Source organism: Macaca thibetana, chromosome 17 (assembly GCF_024542745.1).
Source record: "Macaca thibetana thibetana isolate TM-01 chromosome 17, ASM2454274v1, whole genome shotgun sequence".
In the NCBI taxonomy this organism is placed as follows: domain Eukaryota; kingdom Metazoa; phylum Chordata; class Mammalia; order Primates; family Cercopithecidae; genus Macaca; species Macaca thibetana.
The window spans coordinates 85949727-85976067 of record NC_065594.1 but is presented as its reverse complement, the minus strand read 5'-3'; positions in this window follow the sequence as shown (position 1 = coordinate 85976067).

Here is a 26341-nt window from a genome sequence, read left to right as displayed (position 1 = left end):
AGGAGAGAAAATTACAGTAAATCCCCAGAAAAACATGTGTTAGTTTCCTCTAGATGTTGTAACAAATCACCAAAAACATGGTGGCCTAAAACAGCAGAGGTTTATTCTTTTACTGTTCTGGACCTGGCTGAAGTCAGTGTGTTACCAGGACTGCACTTGCTGCTAAGACCCTCGGAGATAATTTGTTTCTAGCTTCTTCCATTTTCAGGTGGTTGGTGGTACTACTCGGCTTGTGACCACACCACTCTGATTTTCTTTCTTTATTTTATTTCATTTTATTATACTTTAAGTTCCAGGGTACATGTGCACAACGTGCAGGCTTGATACATAGGTATACATGAGGCATGTTGGTTTGCTGCACCCATCAACTCATCATTTACATTAGGTATTTCTAATGCTAGCCCTCTCCTAGCCCCCTACCCCATGACAGGCCCTGGTGTGTGATGTTCCCAGACCTGTGTCCAAGTGATTTCATTGTTCAATTCCCACCTATGAGTGAGAACATGCGGTGTTTGGTTTTCTGTCCTTGTGATAGTTTGCTGGAAATGATGGTTTCCAGCTTCATTCATGTCCCTGCAAAGGACATGAACTCATCATTTTTTATGGCTGCATAATATTCCATGGTGTATATGTGCCACATTTTCTTAATCAAGTCTATCATTGATGGACATTTGGTTCCAAGTCTTTGCTATTGTGAATAGTGCCACAATAAACATATGTGTGCATGATTTATAATCCTTTGAGTTTGCTGGATTATACATCCAGGGATTGCTGGGTCAAATGGTATTTCTAGTTCTAGATCCTTGAGGTATCACTACACTGTCTCCCACAATGGTTGAACTAGTTTACACTCTCACCAGCAGTGTAAAAACATTCCTATTTCTCCACATCTTCTCCAGCATCTGTTGTTTCCTGACTTTTTCATGATTGCCATTGTAACTGGTGTGAGATGGTATCTCATTGTGGTTTTGATTTGCATTTCTCTGATTACCAGCAATGATGAGCATTTTTTCATTTGTCTGTTGGCTGCATAGATGTCTTCTTTGAGAAGTGTCTGTTCATATCATTTGCCCATTTTTTGATGGGGTTGTTTGTGTTTTTTTTCTTATAAATTTGTTTGAGTTCTTTGTAGATTCTGGATATTAGCCCTTTGTCAGATGGGTAGATGGCAAAAATTTTCTCCCATTCTGTAGGTTGCCTGTTCAGTCTGACGGTAGTTTCTTTTGCTGTGCAGAAGCTCTTTAGTTTGATTAGATCCCATTTGTCTATTTTGGCTTTTCTTGCTGTTGCTTTTGGTGTTTTAGTCATGAAGTCCTTGCCCAAGCCTATGTCCTGAATGGTATTGCCTCAGTTTTCTTCTAGGGTTTTTATGGTTTTAGGTCTAACATTTAAGTCTCTAATCCATCTTGAATTAATTTTTGCATAAGGTATAAGGAGTGAATCCAGTTTCAGCTTTCTACTTATGGCTAGCCAGTTTTCCCAGCACCATTTATTAAATAGGGAATCCTTTCCCCATTTCTTGGTTTTGTCAGATTTGTCAAAGATCAGATGGTTGTAGATGTGTGGTGTTATTTCTGAGGGCCTCTGTTCTGTTCCATTGGTGTACATATCTGTTTTGGTACCAGTACTATGCTGTTTTGGTTTGGTTACTGTAGCCTTGTAGTGTAGTTTGAAGTCACGTAGCATGATGCCTCCAGTTTTGTTCTTTTTGCTTATGATTGTCTTGGCAATGGGGGCTCTCTTTTGGTTCCATATGAACTTTAAAGTATTTTTTTCCAATTATGTGAAGAAAGTCATTGGTAGCTTGATGGGGATGGCATTGAATCTATAAATTACCTTGGGTCATTTTCATGATATTGATTCTACCTATCCATGAGCATGGAATGTTCTTCCATTTGTTTGTGTCCTCTTTTATTTCACTGAGCAGTGGTTTGTAGTTCTCTTTGGAAAGGTCCTTCACATTCCTTATAAGTCGGATTCCTAGTATTTTGTTTTCTTTGAAGCAATTGTGAATGTGAGTTCACTCATGATTTGGCTGTCTGTCTGTTATTGGTATATAGGAATGCTTGTGATTTTTGCACACTGATTTTGTACCTGAGACTTTGCTGAATTTGCTTATCAGCTTAAGGAGATTTTGGGCTAAGACAGTGGGGTTTTCTAAATGTGCAATCATGTCATCTGTGAACAGGCACAATTTGACTTCCTCTTTTCCTAATTGAATACCCTTTATTTCTGTCTCTTCCCTGATTGCCCTGGCCAGAACTTCCAACACTGTGTTGAATAGGTGTACCACTCCAGTTTTCAAGACCAGCATCTTCAACTCTCTCTTCTCTATTTTCCCATCACTTTCTCCACTGTGTGTGTTTAATATCCCTCCGCCTGTCCTATCAGGATACATGTGATTGCATTTAGGGCTGACCAGATAATCCAGGATAATCTCCCATGTCAAGATCCTTAAACTAATCACATCTTCCAAGACCTCTTTTTTTGGGTACATAAGGTAACATTCACAGGTCCCAGGAATGGCATGTGGATATATTTTGGGGCACCAACCATTTTTGAGCCTACTATAATACTACTACCTAGATCTAATTGAGGCAGGAGAATAGGGTCTGGAGGTAGGGTCTATAAGGCTGATTCACACTGACTTTCTAGAACTGAATCCAAAGAAACCGCCCTCCTCCATGCCTAAGTATGGATCAGAGGATCAGAGGCTACTCCCTTTGCAGTCATCCCCCTACTTTCCACTGTGTGGCAGAGGAAAAATGGAAAGTATTTCTCATTGGTCTCCTCCTGCAACCAGTCAGAGTGGTCTCAGGCCACTCGTTCATTTACATAGGGTATAGCCAGGTAACCAATGGGAAACCTCTAGGGGGTATTTAAACCCTAGAAAATTGCTTAACCAGCACTCTTGACCCACCTGATTGAGCTCGCTCCCGTTCTGTGGAGTGTACTTTTGTTTCAATAAAGCTCTGCTTTTATTACTTCATTCTTTCATTGCTTTGTTTGTGCGTTTGGTCCAATTCTTTGTTCAAAATGCCAAGAAGTTGAACAACTTGTAGTCAAGACCCTCCACAGGTAACATAATTTTTGACCAATTGTTTTGCTTTGTAAGTTAAGTTATCGACAGCTTGGCATTTACCCCTGAATATTTCAGGTGTATTGCAGAGAAACAAGAATATGTACCTCATAGTCATAATCCACAATGTGGAATTAACACTAATTTCTTAGAGTATCTAATATTCAATCCATAACCACCTTTCCCTAATTTGCTCTTGAAATGTCTTTTACAGGTTTTATATCACATTGGAAGTGGATTCCTCTGTGCCTCCTTTTTCCCCTTTGACATTGATATGATGAAGAGATCTAAAAGATTACCTGTGTCCTCCTTCTGGATTTGGATGATCAATTCTTCATGGTAATGTTTAACTTGTTAAACACTTGCTTTTCTGTCCCCCATATATTCAATCGATTGGAAGTAGGTCTACGAGTTTGATTGCATTCACACTGGTCATTTTGGCAAGAGTGTTTCATAGATGATGGTGTGTATCCCATACTACATCGTGTAGGAGGCATATAGTGATAGTGGCTCAGCATTAATGATGCAAAGATTAGTCATTCCATCTGATGGATTTGTTTTAACTGTATTTCAGTCTCTTCCTTATCTAAGACTAATGAATAGAATATTATCCTTGGCATCATCTGATTAAAAGATACTTATCCAGTTGACTTTAAAAAATAAGTTATTTTGATTGTAAAAGTAATAATAGTTGCAAACATTCAGAGACAGAAAGGATGTGAAGAAGCCATTGGAAGTTCCATGTAATTCCACCATTCACACTGTTAGTGTTTATTAACCACTGTGTGTGTGTATTTCCCATAAAGTGGGTGGTTAAATTGTCAAAATTTTTGAACTACCAGCTAACTATGAGTTTGAATCTCCTGGATTAGTTCTTAAACATTGTTGACATCAAACATATAAATAACACTTGATATTAATTAGAAGAAGGTTTTTCTTGGTGATACATATGGAAATACATTAATATTAATATTAAAATTCACTCAGTTTTTTTTCTGGACTCAAAAATCCCTTTGGGGTTGTTGCTCTGTCACTTGGAAAAGAGCACGGATTCGAAGGGAAACATGGTCCCATTAATTTAGAATAATAAGAACCATTGGAAGCAGATGCTAATTATGCTAGGGGAAGAATGAGTACATGACAGAATAAAGGAGACAGGAAGAAGTGCCGTTTGAGACAGAGCATAAGGTGAGAGAAATGGTGTGTCAAACTTTAAATGAGAGAATGGCTGAAAAGGTCTTTTAGTTAGAAAAAAGTTATGTACAAAGGCAGAAAGATTTTTTACCTTTTAAAAATGTTTTTATTAGAAAGAATTCTAAAAAGAAAACAATGTATCCAGCTCCAGTGTATCCATCTCTCAACTTCAACAGTCATCAACCCTTGCTCAGTCTGGTTTCATATATATCCCATCCACTACTAACTCTCCTCATGCTATTTAGAAGCCAGTCCCAAACATTAGCTCATTTCATCCTTCAATCTTTAAAATGTTTCTCTAAAAGATAATAAAATAAAAAACAAAGCATTATTACTCAGCTAGAGCAAATAACAATTTCTTAATGTCATCAAATATTTAAGACTATTTCCATTTTTATATATACCAATATATAAGGTTTTAAAAAAATTAACTCAGGATCTAAATAAACTCTATCCATTGCTATTAGTCAATATGTCTTTAAGAGCCTTCCTCTTTTTTAAACTGAGAAATAATTACATACAGCGAAATGAACAAATCTTGAATGTGTGATTTGGTTAGTTTTACAAATATATTCACCCTCCTAACCTACACCTGATCAAGATATAGAACCCTTTCTTCAACCGAGAAAGTTCCCTTATTCATATCTGTCTCTTGCCTTCACAGGCAACTACTGCAAAAAATGGAAAAAACAAATCTTTCCAAAAAAATGAGACAGGAAAAACTCCATACATTTATAGATAAACAGTGCCTCAACTCCTACTTCACAGAAACTTTCTAGGATTAGTGTCTGCATGGTGTGTTAGTCCCATGATTCTACTTTTAACCTGTGTCTTCATGTTAAAGCGTGTCTCTTACAGATAGAAAATGATTGGTTTTTGTGCATTCCACCTCCCTCCTCCACAGTCTGCAAATCTTTGCCTTTCAGTTGAGTGTTTAGTTCCTTTACATTTAATGTAACTATTCATATAGTTGGATTTATGTCTATGTTGTGATGTGCTTTCTAATTTTTGTAACCGTTCTTGATTTTCCTGTTTCTTCTCCCTATCTTCTTTTGGGTTAACTGAATATTTTTTAGCACTAATTGTTAATTTCTCTAATAATTTTTAAGCTATGTCTTTTAATGTTATTTTTTAGTGCTTGCTCTTGGGATTATAATATTTATATTTAATACAGTCTAACTAGAGTTAATATTGTAACATTTCACAAAAAAAAATGTAATTTTTTTACAACTATAGAGTATTATTTGTTTATACCATAGTTCCCTTTGTTGTTTAGTCTGTTGTCATATGTCTTACACTGAAATACATTAAAAGTGCACAGTGCAATGTTAATATTTTTGCTTTTAACAATCAGTTGTTCTACAAGGAGTGGGGGCTTAAAAAACCAATTGTCTGTGGAAACAACTAAGAGAAAAAAGTAGTCTTTTATATTTACCCATGGTATTTACATATTTTAGTGTCTTCATCTTTTAGTGCAGATTCAAGTTTCGCCTAAGCCTGAAAGACTTCCTTTAGCAATTCAGGTTTCTTGGTGATACATTTTGCCAGATTATGTTTATCTGAAAATGTGTTTATTTTATCCTCATTTTTAAGGATTTTTTTTTTTCTGGATATAGAATTCTGAATTGATAAGTTTTCCCCAGTACCTTAAAGATGCCATTTCATTATCTTCTGGCTTTCTTTCTTTTTTTTTTTTTTTTTTTTTTGGATGAAAGTCAGTTGCCATTTGTATTATTATTCTTCCGTTAGTTAGGCATTGTTTTTCTCTGAGTGCTTTCAAAATAACTACACTGTTTGTTAGTTTGCTGTGGCTGCTGTAACAAAATACCAGAGACTAGGTGTCTTAAACAATAGAAGTTTTCTCACAGTTTTGGAGGCTAGAAGTCAAACTCAAGCTGTCAGCACGGTGGGTTTCTTCTTTTTTGAAATTTGTATAAGTATATGGGGTACAAGTGCAATTTTGCTATATGCATAGATTGCATGGTGGCCAAGTCAGTGCTTTTAGAGTATCCATTACCCAAATTACCTACAATGTACCCATTAAGTAAGTTCTCATCATCCGCCCCCTCCACCCACTCAGTCTTCCAAGCCTTCACCCTCTGTATCATTAGGGTGAGTTTGCTCCAAGACCACTCTCAGTGGCTTACAGATGGCCATCTTGTGGTTGTGTTCTTACATCGTCTTCCCTCTGTGTGTGCACATGTCTGGTGTCTTTTTCGTGTCAAAATTGCTTCTTGTTTTAAGGACACCAGTCATAGTAGATTAGGGCTACCCTGCAGATCTCATTATACTTTACCTCTTAAGATGCTCTGTCTCCAAATACAGTCACATTCTGGAGTACTGAAAAGTAGGACTTCAGTATATAAATTTTAGAAGGCAGCGGATACAGTTTAGCTCAAAACACACACGTAGGCATATTTAGACGGGAGTCTTTCTGTTGTTCCCCTTTGTCACTATTAAGAATGCAAAAAACTCATGCCAATAAGAAATGCTTATAAAACTTTTAAAAGAGCCACACAAATGTACTTTTGTTTATGCAATGTCATGATAAAGGAATGAAGAATGAATAATTTAATACTTCACCCCCAATCTGTTTCACTTACATAACACCAAACATCACTGCGTTTCAGATTTCTCTCTCCTTCCCTTTCTCCTCTTTCATATTTATGTGTCGACCAAACATCAAACTGACAGAATATATTTTTTCTTTCGAGATGTTTTGACAACGGACATACACGTCACCAAAACAGGCTCAAATATTAACACGAGACCCTTTTCTCATTGTAATTGTGTTCAGTGATGGTATCAATGAGTGAGTAAATTTCTAATTATCTGGAAGCTTGACCGTGTGTATTCCAGGGGACTGCACTCTTACAGGAATAGGTGTTCTGTTAGAAAGTCTGTTCTGCATACTGAATAGGTCAGAAATAGGGGGGGGAAAAAAAGGTCCATAATTTGTTTTCAGTATGCCACAGTAGTGGACATTTAACTGGGTTTGTAAATTCTCTTTTTGAAATGCAACGGTCCTAGGAGGGTTAATCTCACTAGTAATTTACATCTTAAGACATCTACTCTAAAAAGACAGCTTTCCTCCAAAGAACCTTACTGAGCACAATTGCCCTGAGCAGAAAAGTTGAGGAAAAGGTGTTGCCAAGAACTGAGTCACTTGCAGGTTCTTGGAAGAAGGCAGGTGTGTGAGCGACAATGTACTGGGCTTTGTGTATCCAGATGCAAATATGATGGTTCTGAGTATTTGGAGAAGAAGCAAAGAAATGATTCAGGAAATACTTTTGCCCAGGATCCCACTGTATCTGAAAATCATATTTTGTGTCACTATTATTTGAGACACACCAAGCATCTGAATAATTGAATGAGTACTGGAGTTTCCATTGATATGTCTGGCTGTTTGGAGTTTCCTATTGTTCAGAAAGCACTATGGAAAAAGCACTATGGAAAGAAAACAAATGAAATATTTGATTCCTACTCTTCAGGAACTTTGCCTATGCTAAAAAATGGAATCTGGGAAGTTTGTAGAAAGGTTTAACAAATTCAACTGGTTTTTGTTGTTGTTGTTGTTGTTGTTTGTTTGTTTGTTTTTGAGACAGCATCTCACTCTGCAGCCCAGACTGGAGTGTAGTGACACCATTATGGCTCACTGCAGCCTCAACCTTCCTGGGTCAGGTGATCCTCCCACTTCAGCCTCCCAAGTAGCTGGGACCACAGATATATGCACCACCATGCCCAGCTAATTTTTTGTATGATTTTTTAGACACGGGGCTTTGCCATGTTTCTCAGGCTGATCTCAAACTCCTGGGCTTGAGAGATCCTCCTACCTCAGCCTCTCAAAGTGCTGGCACTACAGGTGTCAGCCACTGTGCCAGGCCACATTCAACAAGTTTTGATCTAGCTCCTTTTATGTGTAGTCACTATTTTATACTCTGGAGATGAATTGACAAATAGATAAACATTCCTACCTTTGCAACTCCTATTCTAGTGGGTGAAATAGATTATAAACAATAAATAACTAGAATACACAGCATGTTAGAAATTGTCATTTCTATTTAGTATGTTAAAAACTATGTACTCTGGTAGGTGTTGTTAAGTGCTAACAACAGCGTAAGGGTAACGGGAATATGTGGTGAAGGTGAGATTCTGTTATTAAGCAGGAGTCATGAAGGGGCTCACTGAAGGAGTGTCATTGAAGCTAAGACCTGATGGAGGTGGGGGAACAAGTGGTATAGATTTGGTGTGAGTGTAAAGAGCATTCCAGGCAAAAGGAACATGCAAGAAAGAGCAAAGGTTGAAGTATGCCCAACCACAGTAGGACAAGCAAGTTGGCTGATGCTGTGGAGTTGGGTAAGGAGGGAGATAGTTAAGAAGAGGTGATAGCAAGATAATGGGGATAGACTGGGTAGGGCTTTGTGGGTCATTGAAAAGAATTTGGAGTATTCTCTGAATTAAATGAGAAACCCCTGGATGGTTTTAAGCAGAGGAATTACAGCAGTGGTCACCAACCCCTTTATGGCACCAGGTGCCAGTTTCGTGGAAGACAGTTTTTCCACTGACTCAGCTGTGGGGGCGGATGGTTTCTGGAGGATTCAAGTGCATTGTGTTTATTGTGCACTTTATTTCTATTATTGTTACACTGCAATATATAATGAAATAACTATATAACTTACCATAATGTAAAATCAGTGGGAGCCCTGAACTTGTTTTCCTGCAGCTAGATGGTCCCATTTGGGGGTGATGGGAGACAGTGAGAGATCATCAGGCATGAGATTCTCATAAGGAGCATGCAACCCAGATCCTAGATTCCAACCTAGATCCACAGTTCCCACTAGGGTTTAAGCTCCTATGAGAATCTAATGCCATGCTGATCTGACAGCAGACGGAGCTCAGGTGGTAAATTCAAGCCATGGGGAGGGGCTGTAAATACAGATAAAGCTTAGCTGGCTCCCTGGCTGCTTACCTCCTGCTGTGCAGCCAGGTTCCTAACTGGACATGGACTGTGACCCAGGGCTCAGGGACCCCTGAATTACAAGATCTGACGTGTTTTATGAGGCTCTCTCTGGCTGCCTCATGGAGAACAGAGTGTGAGGAGACAATGACTGGAGGCAGGGAGACATTAGTTGAAGGCCATTGCACTAATCCTGGTCAGAGACTATGGCACCCAAGGATTGCGGCAATGAGAGAGAAGACAAGTGATCGCATTTGGATATATTTTCAAAGTGAATTCAACAGAATTTCGTTTGGTTTTGGCTGTAAAATAGGAAAGGAATTGTGTAGTCAGTGGTGATTCCAAGGAAGCTGAGGAGATGGAGTTACTGTAAATTGAGAGGGACCGTTCGGGGAAGCAGGACTGGAGGTCAAAATCGATGTCACATTAATTTTGTTTTTAATATCCGTGTAAGAAGTGATTTGGAAACAATCTCAAAAGAACTAAAATTAAGGAAAATGTGGCCCTGTTTGGACAAGCAAACACATCTGTGTTTGGGATATAGTGAGCTATCTTTTGATGCATCTTGATCTGTGGTATTCTCTGCCTAAAACCTCAGAGTGACGCTAAGGTCTTTGTGGTCAGTTATGAAATGTTTGCGCTTGTCGGATTTATTTATCCCAAGAAAACACAAAAACATATTAAATTGAAGGTTATCCATTCAGTGGTAATAATTCACGAACTGAAATTTTAAATTTCAGTATTTCAACACTTTATAATCTCTATGAGGTCACGGCAATCTGTTGAGTTCTGATAGATTTTGTAATATCTGCATTTATTTCTGTTTCAGGAATACCTCAGAGCCCTAATTTTGTGCCCAGTTCCTGTAACTCTCCTTATACTCACCATCTGCTATCATCTTTCATTATCTGCTCCATGGCCTCTAATTTCCATCTTTACCATTCAGAAGATTATATATGCACATTTGAATTTCAGCCATTTCCAATCCTTTGGAAAAGTTGGGTTAAGTTGAATAAGAAAAGTTGACAGTGTATCCAACATATATTATGAATAACAGACTATTTGGAGTTTTTGCATGCTTATTATCATTATTTTGGTATGATTAAATTCTATTTTCAAATCAGGGACCAAACTATACATTGAGATAAATTTCTAACTGTGGAAACACCACATTCCCCGGGCTCCTCAGGATGTGGTGCTGGACGGGCAAAGGGACTCAGGTATGGGGAGCAAGAAAAAGGGGGTGGATTCGTTTTCTAAGGGCTAGCATAATGAATACTACAGACTTGGTGGCTTTGATGATAGAAATTGACTTCTTCATCATCCTTGCGTGTCAGTGGGGTTGTTTCTCCTGAGGTCTGTCTCCTTGGTTTGTGAGTGGCCTCTTCTAGAGTTTTCACAGGGTCTCTTCTGTGTGTGTCTCTGTCCTTACCTTCTCTTCTTATAAGAGCAGCAGTCACATTGGATTAGGGTCCATGCATATGCCCTCATTTTAACTTAATTATCTCCATAAATATCTTGTGTTCAAATACAGTCACATTCACAGGTTCTGTGAGGTTAGGACTTCAACATGTACATTTTGAGGGGACATAATTCGGCCCATAATATAGGGGATAGGCGTGAAACCTTTCAGCTTCAGTGAAAAAGAGCCCTCGGAAATGAAAGCCCACAGCTCCAAAGAGGAGCACATGACTTTAGGATTGTCAGGACGTGTCCCCTGCCCTCTGACGCCTTCTGACACCAATTCTGAAACCAGCAAATCAGGGCACTTCAGTCCATTTTTGAGGGACCTCTTTTGTGTTTAGAGATCAGAAAGCACAAAAAAAATTCAGTAACAAATGAAACTAAGGGATGACCTTGTATTGATGCCAATAACGAAAATTCATAATTGGTGAAAAATGTGTTTTGTTTTGACAGTTTGGCATTATATCTGTGATTCCTCCTTCAACATTAGCCGTACATACATTGTCACTGTTTATACTTTCCCCACGATTCAAGTAATATGATATTTTTAAGGGTATAATAATCTATCTTAATGAAAAAACTACTTCCTAAAACAAAAAATTCATAAGAAGAAGGGCATTTTTTACATTTCTGCACAACTTTGTGATATTGGGCTTCATTAAAAGGCTGCTGAATTCCCACATGTGCTTCTTCAATTTGTTGCAGTGTGTTGCTTTGGTTAAAGTGAATGAAGAAAATCCAGCCTTACAAATGTGTGTTGGGAAGGAGGATTACAATGCCTTTCCTGGTAGTTAGGGATTGTCCACTTTGATACTACACCAAAACTCAACAAGTGATTGTTATAAAGATTAGTTACAATGTGGAATCTGAAGCTATACGAAAGGACTTTTGGGGGGGTTACATCAAAATCCACTGGTCTATCTTGTACTGTGAATGAATCTTTGACCCAATTTAAAAGTAAAAGTTATTTTCCACAAAGAATACTAAGTTAGTACACTGCTTTTTCTTGAGACAACCATTGTGTTTGGATATGCAACAAAAGTACTGTGTGCACACTTCCCATTTTGCCATATGGAATATTTAAAAAGGCAGAACCAAGGGTCGAGATTTAGAAAATTAATAGTTGTGTTACTCAATTAAGGCTATCTTAAAATGAAACTGGTGTTTTTCTTTTATTGCCAAAGCATGCTGGTGAGGAACGCCGTGTCTGCTAGCACTCTAGCTCTAGGTAGGTCCCACTGGCTTAATTCAGGCCAAGATGTTAGCAGTTTTATCCATCATTGTTTTTGGTTCATCAGAGCAAATACCAACACAATGTATATTAGTCTGTGCTTGCATTGCTATAAAGAAATTTATAAAGTAAAGAGGTTTAACTGGCTCCCAGTTCTGCAGGCTGTACAGGAAGCATGGGCAGCATCTGCTTGACTTTAATCATGGCAGAAGGCAAAGGGCAAGCTGGTACTCCTTACATAGCTGCAGCGGGAGGAAGAGAGAGAGAAGGGAAGTGCTACACACTTATAAACAACCACACCTTGTGAGAACTCTGTCAGGAGAACAGCACTAGGAGGATGGTGCTAAACCATTAGAAACTGTCAATCACCTCCCACCAGACCCCACCTCCGACAATGGGGATTACAATTCAACGTGAGATTTGGGTGGGGACACAGATCCAAACCATAGCACAGTGGAAAAGATAAATGATACATTAGTATTATTATGAAGACAGTTTTATCTCCTGACTCCCCTAAAAGCATTCCCTGAGCGATGTCCAGGGATCACACTGATTTCTGTAATACTGGTTTACATCAGACTCGATATGTGCAAGGTAAGTGTTGTGCATAGATCACATTATCGAACCTTCAAGACAAACCCAGGAGTCTTCTGCTCTTATGACTTTGCAGATGAGGAATCTCAGGCATAGAGAGAATCTCAGGCATTAGATTGCAGGGCTCAGGCAAGGGTGCACGGCTGGTAAGCGTAACATGTGCACCTGGGATTGGAGTCAGCCCTCTGGTTTCAGCGCATGTGGTTTGCATCTACACTGTCCTTATCTGCCTTTTGCTTATCTCCCATTAACTAATAGCAGCTTATGTTCAATTATGATGATACATTCTCTCTCTCAAACATTATTTTAAAATGACACCTCTTTTCAAAGAAATGAGAATGCTGTATTCACAACGTAGCTTTTAAAAATTGTGTCCAGGTTTTCTAACCACAATTACTAAGTTTTGATCTTTTTAATACCTAGTTAACCATGCTCTTTGTATTAATATATTTAGAGAGAACATGTGTTGAACCATTTGCTTTATGGCAAACTACATTTAAATGTATTTGTAAACAGATCACACAAACCCATGAAGAGAAGGTTTGGAATTCCTCATTCCACCTGGAATGAAAGCATTTCACTTGGATGTGAGATAAAAATAAAGGGAACAAGGATCCTAGTGGGAGGCCTGGGTTGCAGCACTCCCTCAGCAGAGAGTTAAATGCACGTCTCAGCAGAAAAGGTGACTATCTTGGCGCGGTCTTTTAATTACACATTTCTGTTTTTCAAAGGCTTAAAGATTTTATTTTATTTTTTCCCTTTGGCAGTGGACAGTTCCTGAAATCAAAGTGCTCAACCCAAGATCAGGAGTATTAGAGGTTCTTCCTCCTTCAACCGGGGAAGGAACACTGGGCTGAGGGAGGTTTTCATTGCTTCCTTCCTCTAAGGAGCATCAACAAGGGTGCCCACTAATCCTCCAGCCCTGCAGCCTAATGCGTCACCAAGGTGCTATTGTGCCTGCCGTGCCAGCTTAGGAGGATTGGGCAATGGGGCTCTAGGCTGCTTGGACTCTGGGGAATAATAGCTGCAAATCCTCCTCCAGTGAACTCAGCTTTCAGACATCCTTTAAAAATCTCATTGCATCTTCACCGCCATGCAGGAGTCCTGTGCTGAGAGACACCTTCATTTTAAGGACTCAGGTTATCCCTTTAAGTCAGTTACTAAATCCTGCTGCCTGGCGCGATGAGTTTCTCAACTTACAAGGAGGACATGCCCTGGAGCTCCTCTGCCCACATCTGCGGAGGAGATTCAGCTGAAATGCTATCCTTGGGCAGGCAGCATGGAAGCAGATGGGTGGTGTGGCCCCGTTTTCTGCCTGGCTCTCTTCTGTACACTCTCTTCACCGCTGCTGTGCCCTGCAACCCAATGACTCCTGCTCTCATGCATGGCCCTGACTCCAGTAAACCTTGAGGTCTGGCTGCTGGGTCTTCACCTTGATGGGGCCTGGAGCAGCCATCATCTCCTTGACTCCTGGCTGCATCACCCGCTCTGTCAATACGGATTATGGTGCTGATGTGTACATAGCTTTTCTCCTGTCTCATTCTTTTATTTGACGATCCCCTCTTGCTGCTAATCATCCACCAGGGTGACACTTAGCAAAATAAAATATGGCAGCATTTTCTCTTAGAAAGCCTGAGGTATAATGCTAGTGATTCTAATGTCAGTGATACTGATTTTGGTAGGGACAGAAAACACTTTTACCCTTTCCAGTTCTTCTGAGATAAGCATATAGCAGGATGTGTCTGCTCTCACTTTAGGTACACACATATACACACGTGTGCACACACTCACACGCATATCACTCGTTCTATCATTATTGGTAATTATAACTCATCACATCCAATAGAATTTTAACCTGTGATTCAACGTAGTTCCTTATATCTTATGGATAAAAAAATAAAACAGATTAAATAAGGAAAACAAAAGATCTCTGATCAAAAAGAGTTGATTAATACTGGCATTCTAAATAAGCAAATGAACTTACATAGAAACATGATGGATCTTATCTTCATTTAATCAGGAATCCTTTCAGTCTCGTTTTCCTTTATGACACAAATTCATTTTTGCATTTTATGAGATGTCAAACTTCCTCGAGTGGTGTGAGAAATAGCTAGAAGGTTTTGAGTAAAAGATTTCGGGCCATGATTGACACAGTGCAGTGAGGGCATGCGCTTTCCTGACAAGCTGTAAATTCGGCAGTGAGTTACAGTATACAGGTGCTCCTTAGGAAGGCTCTGACTAGATAATTTGTGAATATCAGTCTATATCTCAACGGCGGGAGCTTGCAAATGGCCTCGGTATTGGATGCAGGAACATCTTTTCTTTGAGAAGATGTGTGTGTGGTTGTGACAATGAATTATAGCAGCCAATGGGAGGGAGGATTATGGATTATGCTGATGAAAAGTGCAACCATCACTCAAGCCAGCTTTGACAGAGCCTTCCAATCAAGATTCCACTTCCTGGCCCCGGTGGATTAAGCTTTTAAAAAAGTGCTTGAAGTTCCATTGAGAAGCAAGTCACATCTTCATAAATAAACCTTGACAACAAAGGTGCTTCAAAATATATGCTCTTCAAATTTAACAATGTAAATCACCAGAGAAATATCTCTCTGTGGACTGCAGTGTCCTGTCTGAATGCTGTCTTCTTTTTGTTGATAAAAACTTGTTCTGTTTTATTTTCTTGTTAAATATAATATTTCTTGCCTTACCAGGATTTAAAATAAGACTGGGTTTCAAATCAAAGAAAGGTGGGGGAGTGGGGCGAGTGGCTTTATTAATAATATGATTCTAAAAATATTTTCAGTAACTTTTTGTTTTAACCATTCATATGACAATCTAGTCAAGGTTCTTCCTCCACCTCCCCCAGGTACTTAATTGTATTGTTTATTTCTGTCAATTCTTTGAGGTTTGGATTAGAACCTTTAAATACATAGTCTATTTTCTCAGATTCTTATGCTATATGTGAAAACTTATGACTATTTCTTTGTGATTTTCTTTTCATAATTGCTTTCCTGGAATCATATCTAATGACTTTACAACAAGCAAAGAAGATATGCGTTAAAAAAAAAAAAAAGAAAAATTCCAAGGCTGAGTGAGGTGGCATGTGCCTGTAGTCCCAGCTACTAGGGAGGCTAAGGTAGGAGGATCCCTCAAGCCAAGAAGTTGGAGGGCGCAGTGAGATATGATTGTATCTGTAAATAGCTGCCACACCCCAGTCTGGGCAACATATTGTGACCTCATCTCTAAGAAAACAAAAATTTCCAAAGATATATTATTAGTTGAATTCCCCTTCCTGCTCCCAAGAGGCATACAACATCAGATTTTTTCCATGAAGTATATACATCCCCATATGATACATTAACATACAGTGTGGAGGCAATTAATATTTTATTTTTTCTTAAATAAAAGCCATATCATTAAACTGAGTTCCTTTTGAAAGGCTAATTAAATGCAGGCAAATAACTAAAAAATTAAATAGAAGTTTCCATTATTAAATAACAAGAAGGAAAATATGGTAAACTGTTGATGTATTAGAAAAAGTCATTTTTATATAACTGATTAGTTGCATCATTTTAGAATAAAATCGTAAAGAAAAAGAAAAAATGATACACGGCAAAATCAAACTGTTCAAAATGTACTTAGTAATTTTTATTTCTCTCTTGGATTTTTATATTAAGAAAATATAATGTGGCTCATAAATTTATTTGTTCTCTTTGTATGCATTATGCTTTATATAAAACAAGTCTACAAAATAAATGAGGAATATTTAACATGAAACTTTAAATATATCTGGGAACATCATTTATGAGGTTAGTCATGCTCTGTTACCAATTTTCTCTGAGCATTTATTAAAGAATATCTTTTGTTTTAATTTGGCCCAGTCAAAGCAGTTTAGAGACATTTACAGTGATGAGGAGGGAGCTTCAATTAACTTTCATTGCTGAGATATTTTATGTGCATGTATTATAATACAACAGGGCAATTACCTAATACCTTTTGTGAAAGAATTCTAATAAAGAAAGAAATTGATTTATACATAATAAAATTCAAGCTCTTCATTTCATTTCTTATCTAATTTTTATTATTACAATAATTGTAAACTCTTATTTTGAGAGCAGTGGAAAAAGCTTCTAACTTACATATAACATTGAAAAAATTTCATTATAAGAATTTATTTTAAGATGAATTTATAGGCAAGCTACAGTTATAAAATTACATACTCTTCAAAGATATTATATACAATGTAGTGCTGAGTTTAATTTATTTTCTAAAGAGATTAGATGAAAGGTTTTTAAGTTGATTTATATATGTCTAATTCTAAATACTATTGAATCAATGGGAAGATATTTTCTGGACTTTTCTGTTTACTAAATATTAATTTTTAATCTGCCATTTTAAATTATAATCAATGAGCTGCTTTTAGTTTAGTAGGAAATATGTATTTCTTCCTGAAAGTAACTGATGAAAAAATAAAGTGAATGCTTTTAAAATCACTTGAAAGTTTGGAAACCTCAAAAGTTGTTTTGAATTTACGAGAAGTTAAAGTTACTCTCAAGTTGTTCTTCCTTTTCTTCTCTGGCTCAGGGAAGAGCCAATTAATGTCAACAGTGTTGGCTGTATTTGCAGCATGGACTGTTGTCTTCTTGGAGCCGATGTGAAGTGAAGGCTACTTTAAGTCAAGACTGTGAAAGAAAAGAGATTTGAACATATTTGCTCTCTCCTCATAGATTTGTTTCTACCTCCACCCCCTCAAGCTTCAAGGAAGGTGTGAAGAAAAAGTATATTGTTTATACGGGATACTTCAGAGCAAGAAGGGAAGCTGAAAATAGCAGCTTAAAAAATTGTGACGGTTTTCCCTTAATGTAGATATTTAAAAATAAAATTTCCTCATCAGATTTTTATCCTCCCCCTATTAATTAAGGTAGAATAATTATTCTTTGTGTTTATTTAATGCTAACAAATCACAATATGAACACGCATGCACACACACATTCCACACACACATTCCACATCTAAAATACGTAATAATAATAATGAAAATATATTATTTTTCAACAAAACTTCCGTTTCCTAAGCGCTTATATATGATCAACATATACAGTGTTATATGTATGTAACGTGTGTGTGTTATATGCATATGTTTTCATTTGGTAATTTGGCAATTGTATGAGTAAAACCTTAATGGGAGATTCTAAAAATAATACTTGGAGTAAAGTTAACATCTGGTTAGGGTTTTTCCACACTATCTTTTCACATTGGCAGTACAGCTAAGAATCTGCATGGACTAGAAGCAAAAGAAGGAATGCCATGACGTGTAGTATAATGATCAACGGCAAAGAAAGTGGGCATTGGTGCTGACGAAGGTGGCAGAGAAAGCCCCTTCAAAGGGATCAGAGGTGACATCCTCTCATCGTGGCTCCCCTGGCAGACCACCAAACACCATTGTACTGAATCTTTCTTTTCCTCTCCCTCATCACCTAAAATACCCCTCTCTTTTTCTGTCTTCTGGATACCAAGGTTTTGTTTTTCTTCTTCCCTCTCTGGGCACTCTTTTTCAGTCCCTTTCATTAGTTCCACTTCCATTGTTCATCTCTGGAATGCTGGGAGTTATTAACTATTTTTCTGAGAGTTCTTCCATTACCCAGCTATACTTTCTCTATGGACAATTCATTTGCTCCATGAATATCTGTAGGCAAACAACCCCCAGCTCTAAACCTTCAGTCCAGACTTTTTGTCTCAGTTCTAGGCTCTTGTGCTTGAGGGTGAGCTGAACATCTTCACTTGGCTGTGTCCCTGAATGTGTCATTCTTCATCCTTCTCACCTCCTCTTCTCTCATATAGTGATGCTCACCACTTCCTGTTGGTTTTCTCTCCTAAACAATTCTTGAATCCGTTCCTGAGTTTTTATTCCCCTAGATGAGCTGTCAGTAAACCCTGACCTGAAGATCAGATCTGACCTGCTTGGCACCTGTTTTTGTGAATAAAGTCTCACTGTAATATGGCCGCATCCATTTGCTTATGTATTGCCTATTGCTGTTTTCTCTTTCTTTCTTTCTTTCTCTCTCTTTCTTTCTTTCTTTCTTTCTTTCTTTCTTTCTTTCTTTCTTTCTTTCTTTCTTTCCCTTCCTTCCTTTCTTTCCTTCTTTTCCTTCCTTTCCCCCCTCTCTTCCCTCCCTTCCCTCCCTCCCTTCCCTTCCCTTCCCCTTCCCCTTCCCTTTCCCCTTCTCCTTCCTTCCTTCCTTCTTTCCTTCTTTCTTTCCTTCCTTCCTTTTCTTCTTCTTCCTTTTCTTTTTTCTTTCTTTCTCTCTTTCTTTCTTTCATTCTTTCTTTCTTTTCTTCTTTTCTTTCCTTTCTTTCCTTCTTTTCCTTCCTTTCCTTCCTTTCCCCCCTCTCTTCCCTCCCTTCCCTCCCTCCCTTCCCTTCCCTTCCCCTTCTCCTTCCCCTTCCCCTTCTCCTTCCTTCCTTCCTTCCTTCCTTCCTTCCTTCCTTCTTCTTCTTTCTTTCTTTCTTTCTCTCTCCTTCCTTCCTTCCTTCCTTCCTTCCTTCCTTCCTTGCTTTCCTCTTTCTTTCCTTCCTTCCTTCCTTCCTTCCTTCCTTCCTTCCTTCCTTCCTTCCTCCTTCCTTCCTTCCTTCCTTCCTTCCTTCCTTTTTTTCTTTCTTCCTCCCTTCCTTCCTTCCTTCCTTCCTTCCTTCCTTCCTTCCTTCCTTCCTTCCTTCCTTCCTTCCTTCCTTCCTTCTCACTCTGTTGCCCAGGCTAGCCTGGGCTTATTGCAACCTCTGCCTCCCAGGTTCAGGTGATTGTCCTGCCTTAGCCTCCCTAGTGGTTGAGATTACAGGTGCCTGCCACCTTGCCAGGATAATTTGTATTTTTAGTAGAAATGGGGTTTTGCCATGTTGGCCAGGATGGTCTTAAACTCCTAGCCTCAAGTGATCCACCCACTTCGGTCTTTCAAAGTGCTGGGTTTACAGGCGTGAGCCACTGCGCCTGGCTCTATTGCTGTTTTATTGCTACAACCACTGAGCTGAATTTTGGTGATAGAGAACATGTGGCTCACAGAGCCTAAAATACTTACTCTCTTGCCTTTTAAAGAAAATCAGGCTTGCTGCATTCTGATATGGAGAATGCTCACACACAGGGTCACCACAGGGACTCACCTTAGTGATTTCAATGCCCTCCTAGAGAGACTCCCTGCTTACCTTCCCAAATTCAGTTCTCCACAACACAAAGAGAGTCATTATATCTAATTTTCACCATGTCACTCATTAGCCCTTCAATGACTCCCCCTTGCCTTTGGGATAAATATCCAGACTTCTCAGCATGGTCCACAGACCCTTGTAGGAGCTAGTCCTTGCCCTGCTTCTTGCGCACCTCACTGTTCCAACTGCATCAGGCCGCTTACCTCTGGACTACAGCCACATATTTCTTTGCTCCAACAGAGCCCCTAGATCAGATATCATGCCTCTAGAGACCTCCCATGAACACCAACATCTGAGATCGGGGCTTCTCTTCTGTGCTTGGACAGCTCCGTGTGGTTCCTTCAGTAGGCCCTTCGCTCTGAATGGAAAATGCCTGCTTGCCACTTGTGATGGTTTATCTAATGTGTCAACTTGGTTAAAAGCACTTGGTTAAACACAGATACTTGGTTAAACACCAGTCTAGGTGTTGCTGTGAAGGTATTTTTCAGATGAGATTTACACTGAAATCAGTAAACTTTGAGTAAAGCAGCTTACCCTCCCCAATGTGTATGTGTGTGTGCCTCATCCAATCTGCTGAATGTCTTCAAAGAAAATAGGTTGGCCTCCCCTGAGGAAGAGGGAATTCTGTCTCCAGATTGTTTTGAAACTCCAACGGCAACATCAACAACATCAACTCTTCCCTGGGTCTTCAGCCTGCCAACTTACCCTGCAGACTGTAGACTTACCAGTCTCCAGAATCGTATAAGTCAATTTCTAAGTATCTATTTCTCTCACTCACTCTCTCCATCCTGTTGCTTCCTATTCTCTGGAAAACCTTCACTAGTCCCCCTCTACGCATGTAGAGTATATATTTCATGCAAGCAGGGGCATGTCTGTCTTGCACATTACTAATTCATGCAAAACTACCATGGTGCCTAGAATATAGTAAATCCATTTTCTATAGGGACATAGTAACAGAAAACATATGGTAAAGAAGGAAAATGGATAAAATGAGAAAAAAAATGGATTTATATGTAATCTCAGAGCCACTAAAGACAGGTCTTTGTGGAGGCAAACTGGGGTCCCTGAATAGACTGCAGATCCCTGGTGAGAGAGGTGCTCCACCAACGCCATTTCTCAGGATACAGCCTGAGCGTTGGGCCCATGACAGTGAGGAACCATGAATGAAAATCTTTCTATCTCTCACAATAGCATGAATGAGAGAAACAGACCTATAAGACGTGGGTTTTGCTCACTGCATGCACTAATGTGCACAGTGAGGTGGAGGTTTTTTTTAAAAAAATACAAATGGGTCTTGCTATGTTGCCCAGGCCTCAATCAATCATAAACTCCTGGCCTCAAGCAATCCTCCTGCCTCAGCCTTCCAAAGTACTGGGATTACTGGCCTGAGCCACCACGCCTGGATGTGATGGAGTGTTTTATTGCTGCAGTTATTGTTATTAGTAAAAATGATTGCTCTAACACCACGGTAGGAACATTCGTTGGCAGGTCAACTACTCTCAGAAGCGTTAGTGACGGGCTCCACTGACAATGGCCATATTCCAAGAAGCTGATCACCTGGCGAACTGGATTAAATACACTGACATGATGTTAAATTCACATGGTGCCATCGTAATTGTAATTTCCATCATGACGTGGAAGGGACGTACGTTAATAGGGACACTATATTGAACAAAACATATTCACAGTGTCCCTGTGAACATAGTGTGCCTTCCACGCCATGATGGAAATTACAATGAGCATGTGGTCTCTAAAATAAGCTCCCAATTTATACACTCTTTTCTGTTTGTTTGATTTTCCATATCTGCTCAAATCTGACCTGCCCAGGTCCTCTTAACAGCTATTTTCCACCCAAGAATTTAACCAGGGTATTTGCCATAAGAGACGCATTCTCTGGGGCTCCATTGCCGTAGAGATCATTCTTTCAGACTTTTGCTCATCTGATTTAATCACTTACTTCATTTAATACACACTTATGCATGGTATTTATTACGTACCAGGCATCGTTCCAAGTATTTTACTAAAGATTAATCAATATTATTTATTACTTAGCAACACCACTAGATAAACACCACAATTATTCACATATAAAAGAGAAAAGTGAGGCACATAAAAGTCAGGTAAGTGGTCCAGATTCCTGCAGCCAGTAAGCAGGAGAAGCTGCATTCATCCCATGGCTGGGAGCCAGAGTCCAGGCTCTAAGGAAGCCCCCTAGGCTGCCTCTTTGTCATTTGGCTTCAGCTCTATGCCTCCTTCCAGCTAAACTGCAGCAGATCACCCTTCTAGCTTTGTCTGGGCCGGACTCTATGGACCTTTGTGGCATGCCCAGTAGCCTTAGGCCAAGTCGTCTCATTTCTAGGCCTTTCCATTTAGACCTAGTCCTGGCTCTCCTACTTGGCTCACTGGTCAACCCAACCAGCTGGCCACACTCCAACATAGGGAGAATGGTCCTGTGGGTAGTACTTGGCCATGTCAAAGAAAGTAAGTTATTCTCAAGAAAGACAGAGGGACATGTGATGAAGGAAAATCACCAGAACGTACGTTGAATATCTTGAGTCACATCATTGAATGAAATGGGGTTCATTTGGAAGTTGAAGTATTTGACAAATCAGGCTGAACAATCACTTTCACGTCTAAGAAAGAGAGACAGAGCCAGGATATCTCTGTTAATGGGTGTTTAATGTCACAAAGACAGAAAAAATCTCAGCTGATGTAGTGACCCAGTGACCATCAGTGTCCTGCCAGGCTCATGACTCAGACCCACTAAGGGACCCTGACCGCCTTCCTTTCCCCCCGGCGCTGCCAGCAAATCTGTGGCTGCTCGGCCTCCGTGACTCCTGGATCCTCCCCACCCTCCCTACCTCCTGCTTTCTGTTTCCTGATGTCTTCCACTTTCCCAGGCTTCACATGAAATGTTAAATTGGCTTCTGTTAGGGGAATGAGACTCTGAGTCACTCATTTTTTCTACTTCTCTCAACATTCTGCACTTTATTAGGGGAACATACATTCTATTTTATAATTACAGAACCATTGGAACACGGCAGGGGCGGTTCAATAAGTACGCTTATTCTTTGCATCAGGCTGTGTACGTGACCGTTCCCAAATATTTTCAGAAGGAATTCTAGATTATAGATTTCATTGCTAATACTTGGAACTGAAAAAAGTGGAATCTGACCAGTTTCACCAGATTGAACCTTGTTTATCTCCCCTGTCCTGAGCGTTAACTATCTTTCCTCCAGGTTTCTAGGCTTCCCTTGAGAGAGCCTGGAGGAGGGGCTCTCTGACCCTGAGACAAAATCCATCGCAGCAGTGCACTGTGCAGATCGCAACATTGCAAACACAGCGCTGTGGTGAAATGAGGCGGCTCTGAAGAACTCCACTGTTCGTTTCAGTTTCTCCTGCCGCTTTCAAGAATCCACAGTTTCCTTAGGCTTTATAGCAAAAGAGTGCTGCAGGCAACATACTGTGGTTTTTTTAAAATATAAAAGAGTATGCCCACAGAAACATTTTCATGCACTTTATATTTTTTATTCTTAAAATCAGTACTGGGATGTGTTATGTATTTATTGGTTTGCTTGCTGTGTGTGTGTCTTACCAAAATGAGAATGAGGCCTTTTTTTCACTATTGTGTGCCTGGCACATAGTAAGGGCTCAATAAACACGCATGTATGTGTGTGTTGGGGGGGAATTAGCTAATGAGTATAGATAGGCATCAAATCAGCGCACATTCTCAATGAGATAGTATCAGTTCTTGGGAGGGGAAAATCGTCTGTTGATGTAGAAAGTACAGATATACATACAGTAAATAAATACACAGCATATCTGTGGCATTAACATTTCATGGTGGAAAATGATTAGGAAAAAAATACCTGAAATGGCTCCTTGGGGAGGGGGAGTGGCAATAATGACAAAGCGGTTGAGAAAAACATTGAAATAGAAATTGAGATGAATGTATTCTAATGGCTTTCTTTTCTTGTTAACCTGCAGATGCATTCATACCATATACAGTCTTATTGTGGAAGTAAGAACTTGATTGCAATTTTTAACCAAAAAGTTTGGAACTTTATATTTTCTTTAAATGTGGAGAAGTAATTTTCATTTCAAGGACAAATTAATTATAGACCTGCTATAATTTTCAGGGAGGAGCTTTATTTTCCTTGCAAAGCTCTGGCATGAATTATACCTAGCAATATCAGGATTTTAAAGTGTAACTTAAAAGGATGAAAGAGGGGTGTTTTGGTGGCTTCTCTTTCCCTTATGTATCTCTCTCATGTACCACATTCCTATTAAGCACAGTATTCTGAAGATCACTCACTGTTTTCTATTGCAACCTGCAATTTGAGAGTTAAGAAAACGTCCTGTTAATTAATTTCCTAAGCGCCTCTTATCAGTACACAGGCAAACTGTCAAGCTCATTTTAAAGAAATATTTTTGTTTCAGGTATTAGTCACTTCATTGATTTCCCAGTGTATCTTAGGGAATGGTGGAGTATGATAACTCTAGTTCTGGTAGATATCTAAGAGGCAAGAAAGTGGATTAGGCAAAAGTGATGAATAAAAAAAGAGAAGACAAGTTGTATGATTCTAATTTCATATGTGCACAGAGAAAGAATAGGCTTTCAAAATGGAAATGGAAATGCAAATTAAGTAATGTTGTAGGAAATAGGTTCTAGTAGCTTTCTGGAGTCTATAATTTACTTAGAGTGCAATGTCCACACGTGTGTGAGTGTGTGTGTGTGTACACAGGCCTGCGTACAATCAAATGCCTCAGAAGACTTCTCAGGTATCGATAACTCATAAACAGGTGATCTTGCGGTGGGGAATATTGTTCTTGCAGTATGCTCTGGCTTATTGATAGCTTCTACTTTTTGTAACTGGGGTAGTTAGAATACTCCCCAAAGATGCTCAGGCTGTGCTTCCTGGAATGTGTAAATATGTCAGGTTACAAGGCCAGGGGACGTGTAGACTGTAGATGAAATTAAGCATGTTAATGGGCTGATCAGGAGGATAATCTTATCCTAGCATATCTTAGATTATTCAAGTGGGCCCAATGTAACTGCAAGGTCCTTATCAGTGAATGAGGGAGTAGGAAGAAAGAAGCAGAAGGAGGCTGGAGCTTAGTCATCTGGTGGTAGCGCCAATGGAGCCAAGAATCACAATAAGGAGATGGGAAGATGCGACTGGCCATGCTGCCCTAAGGATGGAAGGGGCCTTGAAGCAAGGATCCGCAAACACGACAGGTGGGAAAACAAATTCTTCCCCAGGCCCTCCAGAAAGCAATGCAGCCCTACCAACTCCTTGCTTCCAGCTCAGCAAGAGCTGTGCTAACCTACATAGTTTTCTCAGTGATTCTTCCCGCAAGAATTATGGCAAGAATTATGATGTCCACTTTACAAACGTGGAACCTGAGACAGAGATTTTAAGTTGCTTGTCCAAATACTCAGAGCTGATGTCAGTGCTGCACTGAAACTCAGGTGTGCCTGACTTGTGGAATCTGCCTTCTCTCCTCTGTAGGGCAAGCTTTCTTAGCTGAAGAAGCCAGACATGGAAGACACCATTGGAAGTATTTGATACACACATGCCTTTCTTTGAGACCAGTTAACAGGTTTGTTGAGTTGTTTCTTTATTAATTTATTTTTCAATGCCAGTTTATAGGGTACTTAAATACAATAGTTGCTCAATACATGACTATCGGAAGAATGAAAATATAAATAAGTCAGTGAGTACATTTGGTTGCTTCTCCAAAGAGATAAGGTCTTATAGCCAGAATCTCTGTGATTCTCAAGAATCACAGAGAACAAAATGATTGGATCTATGAGTCACCAACTTTCTGAAATTTCCTGAGTTATTCACTCATGTATGTTATGATAGTTCTGAAATTTGCTGAGTTATTTCTGAAATTTCTTGGGTTGTTCACTCATGTATGTTACAATATCTCTGAAATTTCCTGAGTTGTTCACTTATGTACGTTATGATACTATATTTTAATGCTTCTGAGGGAGCTTTGGCTAAACACATATATGTGTGTCTCTCCTAGATTTTGAATTCCTTGAGGAACTGGACCACTTCTTCCTTATTGCTGGGTACCAGGTACCTCGTATGCATAATATGCGGCAGCATTACAGCAAAGCCTTCAGGAGTTATCCTTTGCTCTGAATAACACCAGAAAGAGCATCCAGTGGAAAGATGTTGTGTGACTCTTGGAGTCAAAGGAAGGACTGACCAACCAGGCCATGGGAAGCCAGCCAGAGCAGCTTGGAAATCTCGCCACAGGGGTTCTTTGGCTCTGTTGATGCTACCACCGGATGATGAAGCTCCAGCTTCTTCCTTACCCCATGGTCTTTGCTCAGCATTCAAATTCCCAGGAGAACACGGCTCTTGCAGCTTGGGTTACAAGATACCTCTGGGACCATTGGCTCTATCATGTGGAAGGCGGAAGACATAATTTTCCACGGAAAGTGGGGATACCAGAAGAAAAGGCAAATAAGTCCTGGATAGATCAAAATTATAAATGTTTATTGGAGTATGGGAAATACAGATTCAAACTGTACCTTTTCTATCCATTATTTGTGTCACTTTAATTTACTTGAGATTACTTTCTCCCACTCTAAAATGAAAATTATATTA